The sequence below is a fragment of the Vicugna pacos genome, chromosome 1, assembly GCF_048564905.1.
Source record: "Vicugna pacos chromosome 1, VicPac4, whole genome shotgun sequence".
Lineage (NCBI taxonomy): Eukaryota > Metazoa > Chordata > Mammalia > Artiodactyla > Camelidae > Vicugna > Vicugna pacos.
The window spans coordinates 61648465-61664513 of record NC_132987.1 but is presented as its reverse complement, the minus strand read 5'-3'; the positions used below and the strand labels follow the sequence as shown (position 1 = coordinate 61664513).

Here is a 16049-nt window from a genome sequence, read left to right as displayed (position 1 = left end):
CGTGGGAAAACAACAAAAAAGTCCAGAAGGGAGAGGAAGAGAACAGAAGTGGGAAGTAAACAGCAAAATAGAGATGGTGGTCAATCCCCCTGTGGCCATAAATAAGTGAACCCCAGGTACCCATCAGCAGCTCCAACAGTCATCAATAGTTCACCAATCTTGCGTTGGCTATCTCCCACCCGCTCCCAGTTTTTTTTCTTAGAGTGTTTTGAAGCAAATCCTAAAATCACATCCTATTATTTTGCCCATTAACTACCTAAGGATAAATCTCTAGCGGGTACAGACATTTTTTAAACAAACTAACAAACAAAATGCAAGGTTATGTTTTATATCCTGAAGGTGTTCAGAAAATACAATCTATGTAATTTAAAGATTATTTTATATTGTCCAGATCAAAGGGGAGATGTGTGTATTAAAATGTTCATCATACTTTTACTTGTAGCAGCCCCCAAACTGAAAGGAGCTCAATCAAAACCAACAGCAGAGGAATGAGATCATAGATTTTGGAAGAGCCACTTGACATAATATGGTGTACTCATTAAAACCCATTGTTGTGAAAACTAGGAAGCCACACAGGAGCTGGTGCCTACCCACCCATAGTCACCACTAGTCCAGGGAAGGGGATGAAGGAAGAAGAGGGGTCCCTGCATATGGCCTCGCTGCCTGCAGAGAGATTCTGGAGCACATGCTCTGCCTACCCAGCTACATCTGATAGGACCAAGGTTTGTCCGCTTGAGCTAATGACAGCCCACCCAGGCTGAACAGAAGCCTCTGATTTTTGTGGCCCACCTGAATGGAAAAGATAAATTAGGCCAATCTAATCAGAATTTGACAGTAAGAGGTCTGGAGAGAGGATAATTGAAAACTCTACATGATTGTGAGGTCATTTAGTTTGGGCTGGCCATTTTTGGCGATGCACAGCTGAACTGTGAGAGGGCAGAACAGAAATGCAAAGATAAGCAGAGACCTTACCCAAGACCCCTGACACAGCAGCCTCAGTAGCTGATGGCTTTCCGTGTCCTAGCTCCAAATTCCTGTGCAGCTTAGCTGTCTTAGGTGGCTGTCCTTGGATTTCTGTAAGATTAGTTACATACACACACACACACACACACACACATACCCCTACACCCCTACACACATACCTACACACACACACACACACACAATCCTTTATTCTGAGGTAATTTAACTTGACTTAGTGATTGTTCCTTGCAACCTAAAATAGCCCTAAGACAAAAGTGTTCACAATATAATGCTGAGTTAAAAAAAGAAGGCAGCACTGTACCTAAGTTGTACTTGTAGTTACATAAAATGATGGCATAAAAAATCAAGGAGTAAAAGTGAAAAGAGAAATGACAGCAATTAATGTGTTAGAATGGTGGGATTACAGAGTGATTTTTCTTCCCTCTTTTAGTTCTGCTTTGTAGTGTAAGCCCTAAAACTTTAGATCCTAAAACTTCCTTCTAGTTCAGCCTGGCCCTCTGGCAAGTCGAGTGCCAAGCCCCAAAGAAATAGGCTGCTCCTTACAACAGTTACCTCAGGCTTCCAGACCTTTCTGAACTGAACTCCCATCCCACCACACTCCCATTTCATTTGAGACGATGGCCTCTGCAGGCTCTAGGGGAGAATCTGTTCCTCACCTCTTCCAGCTTCTGGGGGCTGCCAGCATTCCTTGGTTTGTGGCCACGTCATTCCAATTTTCAACTCTCTTTCTACTCTGTCTTCTTGTGCACAGGGGTGTGTGTGGGTGACATCTTCCTCTGCCTCCCTCTTATAGTCCACTTGCCATGGCATTTAGGGCTCATCTGGATAATCCAGGCTAACCTCCCCATCTCAAGACCCTTAATCACATCAGCAAAGATCCCTTTTTCCAGATTTAACATTTACAGGTTTCAGGGATTAGGACCTGATATCTTTGGGAGGGGGCACATTTTCAGCTGCCACAATGATTTTTTTTTCTGAAGCTGAATGGTGGGAAATAGACAAAGACTCATGGCTCTCTACCTTGAGTTACGGTTATCTGCACATGTGTCTTTCATCAGACACAGACCGTGAACCTCTCGTTGAGAGCTCTCTGGGAGGCTGAAGAGCAATTGTAATGGGAATGACTCAGTGGGATGCTTAGAAGACTAGGAGTCACGCTCTAAGAGTAGGGGGTATGAATTTGTCATTTTAGAGCTGGAGCAATTCTGGCTGAGATCCAGCGTATAACACCTGTAAGTGGATTCCTCTCATTTTTAGAATTTTTGTGATTCTCTTTTAAGATATAAAAATATTTAAAGAATGACCCCCCTTCCTCCAAAAACTTAATCTTCAGAGTCCTGAAGTCTAAAAAACAAACCAAAAGAAAAAAAAGTTTATAAAGCTGAGTGGATTGGACGCTAACTTCTAGTAGTAGAATTTCAAGCATTGAGACAGGTCAGGGGAGAAAAATTCCACTCATATGACATAGGCAGCCACCAGCTCCACCTGCTTTTAATCCAACCCTTCCCAGGTCAAAAGAGCTGCCAGTGCTCTGTGAGCCTGCTCTGTCCCCAGGAGGTGACAAATGGGCTCAGGAGCTCCCTGGCCAGAATGGGCAGTTCAGGAAAAAGCAGGTGGTACTCCTTTGTCAGCACAGTTCAGCTGTGACTAAGCACATGTTCATTTTCCGCCTGCAGCCTAGGTGGAGCAGGACGGGTGAGGTCAGGGCCTGCACTAGAGTCAGAGGCCTCCCCCTGTCTACCCTTCCCAAATGAGGGAGTGGTTGGTAATGACCAGGACCAACCCTACTGGAGGATGCTATGGAAGTCAATGAAATTGAGGCTGCCATCTCTGGCCTTCTGCCTAAGGGCATTTTGTCGACAACATGATCTGCGCGTGGGAAACAGTCTAGATGGGTCATTTTTGCACCTAGGATTTACTAGTATGAATAACCTCTCTACCTTGGCAGACATAGAAACTAAAGCTGTTGGCATTTCATTTTGGCATTCATTTCGCAGCTCAGATGGTATCTCTACAGGCATCTACCTCAAAGTGATTGCCCCAATTACCATTCATCCCCTTATGCATTTTAAAATTTCTTTCTTATCATTTTTCAGAATCTGTAATTATCTTGTTTACTTATTTACTTATGTATTTATTGTCTATTCATATCACTACAATGTAGGCTCTCTGAAAACAGGAACCTTGCTTTTTTGTACATTCTTGTATCCTCAGAACTTAAGATAATGCTTGACACACAGTAGACTCTCAATACATTTTTATTGAATGAATGAATGAATTCGGAGGCTGAAAAATGCCCTAGGACCCAGAAAGATCCAATCATGAAAGTGAAAACAAAACCCAAATAAATATAAATATATTATATTTATGTGCTTTGACTTATTAAGATGGCTTCTCAGTTTGCTGTTTCTGCTCCATTCCCACAATTTCCCACAGGAATATCATTCCCCTCATGTGCACATTCATCTTCCAAATGGAGAAACTGATGCCCAGTAAAGTGAAATGACTTGAACAGAACTATGTGGCCAGTTACAGTTATGACTTGAACTTGGACACTAATTTCTCTCAGAGAAGTAATTCACTCATAGGATATTTTGGGATATTTACCTCATTCAGTTCCTCCTTCCTCAGAAAACAACAAGACACCTCCTATGAGAAAAACGTGTTTGTCTCCATGAGACAAAAATCTGTGGTACAAAGTCAGTGTTACATTTGACAAGTCGATAACGTCTACGTAGGAGGTTATAGTCAAGGAATAACTAGCAAGGAGCAGTTTTGGCTAAGCCCGGTGACACTCTATGTTATTAGAGATGAGTGAGAGCAGGACACATGAGATGTCAACAAGGAAGTCTTGGACTCAGACTCTGGTTATTTTTAGCATTAGGAATATGGTTTCGTATGGCTAAGGGGCAACTCTACCAGGGAGCAGGGGACTGACTGGCTTCATGAGAACTTCCCAGCATCTAGAGCCATCTGGACAAGGGCAGCACAGGAAGCATGAAGAACAGGAGCTTCTAATACCCACCCTCCCATGAGACTCTGCTGTCTCCTTCTGATTTGAGGGACAAATGCTGATTGCATGTACTTAATGCATTGATTGAGGAACTACTAATTTCATACTAAGTGTGAATGCTTTCTGTATCCAGTTCTCATTTTCCCTTTGTATGTTACAGAAAGTGTACCCCAGCTCATTCATCCTTTCTTTCTTTCTCTTTGAAAATGTCACCCATTCTGAAACATGTTTTGAATTATAATAGGAAAGTATCACTGTCATTGAAAGGACAAACAAATAAAAGCCCTGAGGTACCATATCTTCTCATGAGTGAGTTCACTGCCAACCGACAGAAAAAGAATCACTCACTGTAAAGGGAGACTCTAGGATGATGAGTGATTTACCAAAGAGCCTATCTTAGAGAATCTTTCTTAGCTCTCAAACAAGCCTCACCATTAACCGATATCTTTCATTAATTATGTCTAGCATTGTAGCAACGACTTCTGCTACCATCTTAAAGAAAGGCATCTTCCTTTAAAGTCACAAAGAACAGCCAATGGTGGCTTCTTCAGAGACAATTCAATACACAATGATGATCATAAATGTTAAACGCAAAACTGAAAAAAAAAATCACAAAGCAAAGCAATTTAAAATGAAGAAAAATTATTATTTCAAAATACTAAAAAGCAAAAAAAAAACAACAAAAAAAACCCTGAAAGGAAACTATTCAGGTAGTAGAGCCACTTTGTGAAAACAGAAGCCACAGAACATCCCAGAAAACATTATATTAGGCCACCAGATTCAATACAGTCAAGAAACAATATGATAGTTTCCTGCCCGAGGGACAGTGACTAGTAACCTGGGCAATGTTTTCAGTTCTCTGCTCTGAGAACTGGTTTGACTCATTATTTCAGTTATGCCTAAGAATGCCGACAGCTCACATATTAGCTTTGGCAGGAAGGCAGCTCTTCTTGTTCTTAGAATTATTGCCTCCAAAGACAAATCCAATATGTCAATTCTAAATTATTTCCTTCACTCTTAGCTGTTGGTTGGCCAGACAATCTTTCGCACTAGATGATGAGGACCTTAGGGTGGGAACGCTGCCCTTCATTTTTGCACCCCCCACTTCTAGTACAGAGGACTAAAGTTAACACACGATTGGTGTGGAGCCTGCCTCAAAAGTCAATCTCTTTTAAAGTCCTTTTTTATTTTATCCATTCTGGTCGTTATGCCTATCTTTTTGGCATTTGAAGGACTTTTTAAAGTACTTTGACCAAAAGCACCTCAGACTTAGTATTTCAAATTTTCAACATTTTATGAAGGATGCTGTTAGTTCCCTTGTGGCTGTTCTTTCTCTTTTATTTACCATGAATCAAGATCTTAAAATTGCTAAATCATATTCTGGATTCTGAAGTGCTAATTATAAATACTACAAATTATAAAAACTAACTTGTATAAAATATTATGGGCGACGGGAAGCAAGTTATTTCAAGTATTTACAACTGGGACCTACTTACAGACAACAGTCTTCAGAGTCTGTATAATCTCTACATCTCAGCGGGGAGCGTAGAGCTCAACGGTAGAGTGCATGCTTAGCATGCATGAAGTCCTGGGTTCAGTCCCCATTTAAAAAAAAAACAAAATAAAACTCCACATCTCATCCATAGCTGCTTCCAGCTGCCTGCAAATTGCTCCATCCTCACCTCAATCCAGCTTTGCTGTTCAACCTCCATCGTGGATAACTGCCAACGTTACCTGTTTGAAGGGGGCTGTGTTAGTGCCTACATCTAATGACTGTGGAAATCCAGCAATTCCATTAAGAAAAAGCAAAACAAAATTGCCAAAAATTAGGGGGAAAAAAAAACAGGCTACCTCTACAGATGCCAAAAGGGCAGTGCTTTGGCTACACTGCTTTTAGGAGAATTGACCTGGAACTTGCTTGAGTTGCTCACAGTCTAGAGGGAAAGACAAGCGAAAAAAGTAATGTAGGATTCAGAGGCCATGTAGGATCAGGACCTGTAATTAAGGTTAGAACTGGGCAGTATAAGAGCACCAAGGACAGTCACCTGACCCTGGTTTGAAGAGTCAGGGAAAGTTTCACTCAGGAGCAAATCCTGATCTGCAGATGGAGGAACAAGCTGAAGTTAGCCAGAAATAGAAGGGTGAGGAGGCGGCCTCCCAGGCAGAAGAAAGACTGTCACACAAGAGAACTCAAAGAATTCAGTCCAGGGTCTGCAGGAGCAGTGGAACATGAAGCTAAGGAAGTGGCCGAGGGCAGATTCCCCAACCTTGTAAATCATAACAAGGAGTTCAGATTTCAGTCTGAAGAAGAAGGGGAGTGATTGAAGGATTTAAATCGAGGAACTAATTTAACTTGCATTTTAAAAATAAAATCAGAATACCAACTTATTAATTCACAGTGAAAAAAGTCCCTAAAGAGCAGATCAGAGGCTGGAGTCCTCTGGGAAGCAGGTGCTCTGCCTTCAGTTGGCTGCAGGGGATGCCAGGGTCTGAAGAGGAAGTAGTTGGTGAAATTCAGGCAGCAGGTTAAAGCCACCTCATTCATGATGCAGTGGGCATCTACCTACCACCTGCCCAGACACCTTCCACCCTGGGAAGGGCACTGTCCTGAGCTGAGTGATGTCTCTGGCAGCAAAGAAAGATGGAGAGTGAAACTGGGAGTGTCTGTGAGGCGGCTGTTGCACTAATGTGTGTGATGAGACGGGCGTGAACAAACACAGTGGGAATGGGAAGAAGGCAGATTTCAGAGGTTCTTAGGAGGCAGAAACAGGTGGACTTAAGGACCGACTGGATGTGGGAAGTAGGAGTCTCAGATAGGTGGGTACCAGGAGCCAAAGAGGGAGAACGAAGACATGAAGGCATGTTTGTGCGGGAAGATAACTAGATTCATGATCTGCTTCCTGACACGTTAGGATTCTTTCTTGCCACTACTGAGCATAGATCTTTTACACCTGCCAGACTGAACCACTTGCAGTTTCCCAAAGATGCCATCCTCTCAGGCCTCAGGCCCTTTGTACACATCGCTGCAGATGACATGACACTGTCTCCCTCTCCTGCTCTACCTGGATGACTCCAACTTTCCAGCTCACCAATGCTGTCTAGCCAGCCTTCTCTGGCCCTTCCCTTGCTTTCCTTCCTACCCAACTGTTGTGGGTTGAATTGTGTCCCCCAAAAAGATAATGTTGACATCCTAACTCTTAGTACCTGTGAATGTAAGTGTATTTGAAAATAGGGTCTTTGCAGATTTAATCAAATTAAGATGAGGTTATCAGGGTGGACCCTAATCCAGTATGACTGCTGTCCTTATAAGAAGAAAAATGCCACATGAAGACAGAAATTCATGGGGAGAACCACATGTGACAAAAGAGGCAGAGATTAGAATGATGCAGCAGCCGTCAAGGAAGGTCAGGGATTGCCAGCCACCACCAGAAGCTAAAAGGAGCCAGGGATGGAGTCTACCCAGAGTCACAGAGGGAGCACGGCCCTGCTGAAAGCTTGATTTTGGGCTACTAACCTCTACAACTGTGAGAGAATAAATTTCTGCTGTTCTAATCTGCTTGGTAGTACTTTGTTAGAGCGGCCACAGAAAACTAATACACCAACCATCTCCATGTGCCCATGTTCCATACTTAAGAATGCTGTAAGTATTCAGGCATTTACCATCTAGTCTGGTGAGTTTTTGTTTTGTATTTATTGTTTAAACTATCAGTTTATCTTTAAGGACAAGAGTCACGTCTTACACATTTTTGTATATACAGCACACTGGCACAGTGAATGGATGCTTAATAATATATGTTTCTTATATGAGAGAAAAATGAGCCAAAGTTCTTGGTGCAATGTGGAGATTGGCAGGAGCTTAGAAGATGGCAGCAACGGAAAGAGGCAGACAGGGATACAGAGTAGCGGATCTGAGCTTCCAGAAGGAGTTTTTACCTTGGGGGTGGGTCAGCGTGGGGGCAGTGATGAGGAAGGAAGCAGCCATGAGAATCAAGGAGAGAGCCCGCCCCTCCCTGCTCCGAGCTCCACGGCACCTGCGTGAACTTCTAGCCGTGATTTGTAAGAGCTGCAGGGGAGAGAAAAACCAGAATTCTGTTAGGGTGAGAAATGTAGGCAACGTTCTGGGAAGGCTTTTGGAGTCTCGGCCTCAGACAGGCTGATACCCAGGTGTACGCCATCACCATGGTACCTCTTAATAAGCAGCCACTCTTCTGAGCCTCCAGAGCATTCCTCAATGCTTGGCCATCCTTAGGTCCCCCCAGTGAGCCCAGAAACTAAAGAAAGAACACTTGGTACAGCAGGGACCTCCAAGAATGACATGGGTCCACATCTGCATGATGGCCATTCTTCTTTCTGCCTTGCTGGGGCCAGCCCACACCATTTTGGTTATCGAATATTCTGAGCAGTTTGTGAGGAATGGAGGCTGGAGTGCCCAGCAGAAAGTGCCGAGAAGGAGAATGAGCACTGAGAAGCCTGAAGATGACAGTGGGGAAAGAGGCTGCATGGCCAGGGATGCTGAGGGTGACAGGGTTGGGAGACCTAGTGGGCAGAGCTGGCCTTAGGTGTGAAAGAGCATGTCCTTTGTGCTATCTGAACTCTGGAAGCTGCCTGAGCTGGGAGAGAAGCACGGCTAGCCTAGTTGGCTCCTAGAAGCAGTGGTCCGAGGAAGAAAGGGCTTCGTCAGGTCCAGAGCCTGAAAAGATTGAAAATGGAGTTTAATGCTTATGGGGCAAGAGGGGAGCAAAAGACATTTGTGCTAAATTCTGCTTAGAGTTATTTTAGCATTGACTTAATTTTATTATATTCCAATCCTTAAAAAAGTATAATCTTACATTTACTAAGTATGCTAGCTTGATTAAGCAGAAGACTTTACTACTGCCCACTCTGTATAAATTTTCTTTATTTCTATGTTCCTCGACTGAGGAAGAAGAAACTTGAAACAAAAGCAGTTGACATGTTTCTGCATTCTCTCTGACCCTGAAGAAGTTGGAGGGACTTTATCCTGCAGCCTTAATTCATTGATTCCTATATGGAGGAATATAAGCTATATAAGCTATCAAGATCAAAATGAGTTTCAGCTATAGTCACCTGTAAAGTTCCACAATCCCTGCACCACAGCCATCTTAGCACAGAATCAAATGTACTTCTGGACTCTCTGACAAGCACATCTGAGCAGTGGAAGAGTGTTGGAGTATTAGGGGTAGAGTGGACCTTCATAAAATTAAGATAAAATTAATGTCTAAGGGCCGATCTTGGGCACAGCTGTGTTTCCAAGAGGTAAACCATTAACGACAGGCAATTAGAAAGGACATTCTAGTTAGTTACCTACAACATAACAGTATAGATGTCACAGTTTAAAAAAAATTCTGAAGACAAAGCTAGTATTCACATTGGCTTCATTTTTAGTTCAATTCAGTTCAAGATGCTGGCGAGAAAACCCCATATATGAGAAAATGTGAGGAAAAAATTCCTTTATAACCTAGAAAGTGCTTGACAGGAGTTTTTTTTTTTTTTTTTTTTTTTTTTTTTAAAGATCATTGGAAAGCTTCAGCATTTCCTGTTTTATGTTTCACAAATGAGAACGTTTGCACTGAAACCACCCACCCCCGCTGCTGGTTTCCCAAGCATGAGCTTTTCTTGCAGTCTCCCCTACTCTGCTCTCCCCTGACTGCCTGTCTAGACACCAGTTGCTCTTGTGAGAGCTTTGTGATTCCTAATGAGGTTCCCCCCACTGCCTTAGCCCCAGGAGAATGCAGAAGGTCAGGGATCCTACATCCAGAGCACAGGCCCATTTCGCAAGAACATCTGATGACAGACAGGAAGCCACACCTTTGTGAAAACAGCGACTTTGCTCTCAGAACAGACCCAACACTCAGAGACACCTAATTAAAACTGGATGTGGTATATGTGTGAGAGAGAACAAAGAATTTTATTTCTGAAAGGGATTTGAACCTAAGATGAAAGAAAATGGCTGCTGTAGTTCAATTTATGAAAACCAAGCAATCGGTGGTACCTAGAAAAGGGCCTGGCCCATAACAAGCCCTCAGTGAAGATTTCTCAATGACCATTGTTGACGGCTTCCCCCATGAATACCTTCTTGGCTTTATTCAGCAGGCTTTCTTATTTCTACTATTTCCTTTCCAGCATTATAGCTAGTTAATACCTGACTCTGCCATGTAGAACAAGATACATAATCAGATAGTTTTCCAAGAAATTGATGTCTTTAAGGGAACTATCATTGGAGGTATGGGGATTTCAGAACCATTTGTTACTTATTCACTGATTCGACCAACACTTATCAAGGGCTTCTCAGGGACAGACATCGCATTCATTAAGTTATGTGGTTGGGGCGATGAGAGGAGAAATGCACCTGCTCCCAAAGAGGCCACCGTGGGAGAGACAGACACTGGGAGAATTATGACACCAGGAGACAGAGGAATGCAAACAGTTCCCCAGGACCCTGGTGGAAGCAAAGACTAACTCTGCCTGAGCGGAGTACGAAGAAGGTGACCTTTGAACAAGGGTAATTCCAGGGCGAGAATGGGGGACGGCATTTCACACAAATTAGCAAAGCATGAAAAAGTGAAGGAACATGGGGTGCTCTTGTTACCCAACCAGGTTTGTTTTCCCTCAAGCGCAGCAAGCCAAAACACTGAGACGCCAAGTTTTGCAGCACAGAGGGTTTATCTGCCAGGCAGCCAAGAGAGGACAGGAGAATAAGTCTCAAATCCACCTTCTGAAACCTCAGGGCATAGGGTATTTATGGGATAAAGCAGCAGGGCCGTCCGAAGCGTGGGGGGTGTGGGGAAAGGTGACTGGGAAAAGGTGAGGTAATCACCGTTCTGCACAGCTGTAACTAAGCTACAGGCATCTGCACATTCAAAAACGGATGCACTTAGCACAATCTGAGGGTGGAGTTTTGGGCCATCTGATGTCAAAAAGTCACTGAGCATACTTCAATTTAAAAAAAGAAAAGAAAGTCAGAGAGCAGACATTCTCAGATGCCCAGTTGGAGGGTCATTGGTCTTATCCAGTCTCAACCAGCTCAGCTCAAACTAGACACAGCAGACTTCAAGTTCCTAGAAAACAACTCAGGCAAACATTTTATTGTTTAGGCTACATGCTGCTTGGAGGACGTGTGAGTCTTAAAACGACCTTGATTAGTGAAGGCAGGTGAAATAGATTTGACTCACTGCCTGCAGTTTTACTCTGGCACCTTGAGAATGATGGTGGGACTGGTCTTAAGAACCTTAAGGGAGAAAGAAAGTGGATGTGAAAAGACAGGGAGCCTAGAAAAAGAGATGGGGCCAGATTGTGAAGGCCTGAGGAGTTTGGACTTTATCCTATGCAATGAGCAGCCACTGAAGACTGAGCTCCTTGAGTAAAAGACAAAGGGAGGAAGGGTCTAATGAATTGTTCACCCTGTGCCTAACACTGCATCTGGCAAAGCAGAGTTGATTTTATAAACTATTTTATTACATAACTCAATTTAGTTTTTTAGTATGAGAGTAGCATGAAGACAAATAGACAGTAAGGAAAATGGAGATTGGTCCCTAGACCAATCTAGAGACTGTTACAACAGTCAAATAAAAATAATATTATATAATTGAGAAATTTCAAAGTAGGATAAATGCATGCAAGCATAAATACAGTTATTAAAGTAAGAAGTCTTCCTGTTGTTAATAATGACTATAGACTTCAAAATATATTTAGGGTTTTTCATGAAGTATTTATACTAACAACACGTATTCTGAACAAAGTCTATGCTCTTTATTCTGTTACGAGTTCACAGAATAACAAAATGCAATAGAATCTGGCAATATTAGCACAATGAAACTATCATATATGGCATTGCTTGCTGACTAGTAATAATTCACAAGCCGGGCCAGTTGACACTTACGCAAAGTTTACAGTCACAAAAAAAAAAAAAAAACAAGAGATTTCTGGCAGGCACTAGACAAATTTGTAGCTTAGCCAAGAAAATAATTCACATTACCTATTACCATTCCAAAGCTCTTCACACTACTTATCCTGCTTTCTTTTTTCTTTCCATTTTTTACCTGAAAGGTTTTGAAAAAAATAAGAAGTACTTCTCTAGATTTCCTCAATTTAACTATTTAAAGGGTCAGGAAACGTCTAGGAACTTTAAATGAAGACTTTGTATACCTGACAGGTGTCTCTGTACTCTGTGGGTTTTCTCAGAAAAGTACTTTGGCAACGTTCTGTGGTGAGCATAAGGAATTCTTTTGGTAGATATCTTTGAAGAGAAGAGAAATGGTGATGAGTTGCAAATCAAAGCCATTTTTTTCAAGCAGAAAATGATTAATTTTTGTTCTTAGCTTTCTCTCTCTTTTTAATACTTCTGTATTTTTTAAAAAATAATCTTGCTCCTGCTACCATTAATTTATACCGTGTACTATAAAATCTGTGATTTTTCTTGTCCCATGGAGGGATTACCTGAAAAGGAAAAAAGCAATGGCTATTCTTGGCAAGCAAAGAGCTGTTGTTGACTCAGTGGTCCCTAAATTCCAACCTTTGCGTATTTTTCCAGAGGTTGGGGGTGAGCACTATCACTTCTCAGCTCAGTGAGCACTGCTCAGTGATTTAGACAGGTCAGCTGTGGAGGCCATTTCTCACCTTGGAATTCTGTTCTTGGTGAGAAACCAAGTGGTGTTGGCCTTGGTAGCCTATTCCAACGAGCAGAGAGCCAACTGGACAGTACATTCAGTGTGTCTCCTCTTTCTCCCTACACATAGCATTGAATCAGGCGACCAGTCTTCAAAAGAGAGAAGAAATAATTGTCAGATAATTCTTAAACATGTTTACATTTTTAAATAAATGAGTCTTGAGCTCAACAGCTACCTCCAGAAACTGACAGCAGAATGGAAGTTTCCATCAATAGTCCCTCTATTGGCAGCAAAACCCTCGACACACAGGAAATTTAGCACAAATACAGCCCAATTCAGTGCTTGCTTTGTTTGGTTCACATGACTTCCTATAAGAGAGGATCTCTGCGCAGGCATGGAAGGGGAGCTCTCTTTAGAAGCATTTGGAAATCTTCTTTGGGCCACACTAAGGAGAAAAGTGGTTCAATTATTCTAAAATATAAGAAAAAACTGTACCAGCACTCATAATTTTGCAGGCAAACTAATATTTCTTTACTTTTTTACACACTGAGAAAGTCCTCTTCACATCTATTCACTTTTAGTGGGTTTGGGAGTGGAAGAAATATTACAAGAGGCAAAAGCTTGACTTTTGATGATGGAAACTTTTTTTCAAGATTCTTCAGAGAATACTTTATCACTTCCTGTTCCAGTGCTTTTTATTTTATTAACTGTAATAAAACACATTATGTCATACTGCAGTAGCCCTTTTCATCAGAGTGTCTTAAAGCAAGGCAGTGTTTAATTTAGGGCCCAGTCACAGTCAGGTCCAGGAGATGACTGCCAGGCCCAAGCAGGAAGGAAGCAAATCTGCCCAATAATTTAGAACATCAAGGGAAGTTTTGTGTATTCCCTTGAAAACAGGATTACCATCACTGACCTGGGTTCCTGCTGACAGGGTAGAAGTGGCAATGCAGGTATTGGACACTCGGATGGAAAGAACTCAGGAAGGGAGGTGGCCATCCAGTTTTCCCCTCAGTGAGAACCCAGAGGCCTGGTGGGGCTGTCAGGGTGTTGTGTCAGACGTAATGGGCAGTGGAAGATTTGTAGCTAGGCAGAGAGGTAGGGCCGGGAGAGAGAGGTGCCAAGGGTGGCTGTGAGGTCTCTGTCTGGGGAGGTCTCTGCGGAACACATGCAGCTCTGACCAGCAATGTTGTTGCCTCCTGCCCTTCCTGCTCACTGCCCTCTCCATTGTCTCCAGTCAGCTATCATTCCTTTACTGAGGCCCAGCTCCATGCCGGGAACTCAGCTACAGGCTCGGGGCCAGGCAATAAAAACAGAATAGTTTTCAGGAGTCCTGCAGCCATTCCTGAGGGGCAGAGTTCTAAAGCAATGAACTGAGTGTTACTTCTCAAGGCACAGAGGCTGTGTTAAGGGGGAGGAGATTTGGGGCCCAGAAATAGGAGACTTGAGGGAGATCACTGCCATTAGGGTAAGATAAAGTACATCCACTTTCTCTCCTCCTACCCTCTACACCAGTGGCCAGACGTTGCTGGAAACCAGCTCAGTCTGGGGAAGAACTTTCTGAGTTAGAACTGTTCAAAGATAAAATGAGCTGTGTTGTGGGGCTGGTGAGCTCCTGGCCACTGGAGTTGTTGGCTGGATAGCTATCTGGTGGGATTGACAAGATCCCCTCCAGACCTAGTAGTCTGTGAATCCACAGGGGGCTGGCCCACAGGTGGCAGCAATTCTGAAGGGACTAGTCTGCCCTGCCTGGCCTGTCATGAGGATGAGGAGGTCTGATCCAGGAAAGGGTGGTGGGAAAGAGCCTGGTGATGAGGGAGTTGAGGACTAAGGGTGGAAGTGGGACAGGAGAGGTGTATATAGCTGCCATAACAAAGCATGATAAATGGGGTGGCTTTAAAGAACAGAAGTTTAATGTCTCACAGTTCTAGAGACTTGAAGTCCACAATCAAGGTGTCAGCAGGGTTGGTTCCTTCTGAGAGCCCTGAAGAAGAATCTTTTCCATGCCTCTCCCAGCTTTGGGTAGCCTTAGGCAGTCCTGGGCTTTAGATGCATCACTCCAATCCCCTGTCTTCACACAGCCTTCTTATAGGGTCACCACTCATATTGGATTAGGGGCCTACTCCAGTATGACCTCATATTAATTTAACTAATTAGATCTACAACGACTCTATTTCCAAATAAGGTTATATTCTGAGGTACTAGGGGTTAGGATGGCAATCTCATTTTTAGGAGGACATAATTCAACTCACAACAGGAGGCAACTTGCTTGATCTCTGAGACCTCCACTTTTCCCATCTGTACAACTCCAGTGATGGTGCTGCATGGAGAGAGGCTGGGCGGCTGGCTAGGCACCACTCCCTCTGCTAGCACTCCACTCCCTAGCTTGACTTTAGATACAGCGTAGTTCTGAGACTGTTCCCAGGGCATCCAAGTCCTGCCCTTTCCTGTGCTCATAGAATCCACTTCTCACAACATCCACAGGAGGGTTTTGGTTTTTGTTTTTCTCCTCTGGGACTTATATTACAAAGACCTAGACAGTCCCCAAGGCTTCTGGCCTATTTAACCCAGTGTTGGACGGCTGGTTACCCTAAGTGAGTTCCCTAGATTTGAGGGGAGACAGATTATAAACCACAAATCTAGGAACTTCTGCTGAGAACATCTTCCATGGATTACCAACACAGGTAGAATGCAGTAAAAAATGGGGAAACATCAGACTAGAAGCAGAAGTCTGAAGCTCCAGATTTGAGGGGAGACAGATTATAAACCACAAATCTAGGAACTTCTGCCGAGAACATCTTCCATGGATTACCAACACAGGTAGAATGCAGTAAAAAATGGGGAAACATCAGACTAGAAGCAGAAGTCTGAAGCTCTATGGCCACACGCTATGGATGGGCTGTGTGACAATGGGGGTCGTGTCACTTCCTCTTTCTCTCCTTCAGCTTCTCCAGCGGTAAAAATAAAACTATTTCAGTACTGATAGTCTATGATTTCATAAAAGTCAATATTCTATGATTTCATAATAGGTCTCTGAGGACCATTCCAATGCGATATTTCATGATTTTATAGTGGAGAACTAACCTTTTCATGTTGGTTAAATGCAAGGAAAGAAGAGACATACTTCATTTCTCTGAAAGTCAGTTAATATCTTTGGGGAATGATGTCACGTTTGAGCCTCGATTTTCAGATTTATAAAATACATAAATAACAATATGAAGCTCATGAAGTGGTGAGTGAGGGTGCTTGGAGAGATGTATCACACCGCACAAAGGCAAGCCAGGAACCTCTGTGAAGGCTCTCTGAAACAGCTGAACCCAAGCCGCTGCAGCAGAGCCCACCGAGAGGGCCGGGTGGGGGCGGGGCGAGGAGGTTGGCATTGTTCTCGCCCCGCCCCGCCCCGCCCTAGATATCGCGAGAGGGCGGGC

At 43.2% G+C, this 16049-nt stretch overlaps 1 protein-coding gene and 1 long non-coding RNA gene across 6 annotated transcripts in view; both read right to left on the bottom strand.

Moving 5' to 3' along the window:
- LOC140696930 (uncharacterized) overlaps positions 1-15987 on the bottom strand; it is a 19942-nt gene extending 3955 nt beyond the window's left edge. The window contains exons 1-5 of one of the 5 annotated variants that reach the window (XR_012073623.1): positions 15706-15983; positions 12857-13066; positions 12632-12770; positions 12161-12251; positions 7670-8687 (exon numbers count right to left, since the gene is read on the bottom strand). This is a non-coding gene — a long non-coding RNA (uncharacterized lncRNA). Of the gene's footprint in view, positions 1-7669; positions 8688-12160; positions 12252-12631; positions 12771-12856; positions 13067-14544; positions 14822-14873; positions 15633-15705 lie in introns of those variants that run through there. The other 4 variants (XR_012073620.1, XR_012073618.1, XR_012073625.1 and 1 more) reach the window with 4 other exon arrangements.
- LOC140696973 (uncharacterized) overlaps positions 1-16049 on the bottom strand; it is a 277558-nt gene that overhangs the window by 94603 nt on the left and 166906 nt on the right. The gene's annotated exons all lie outside the window — the stretch shown is intronic.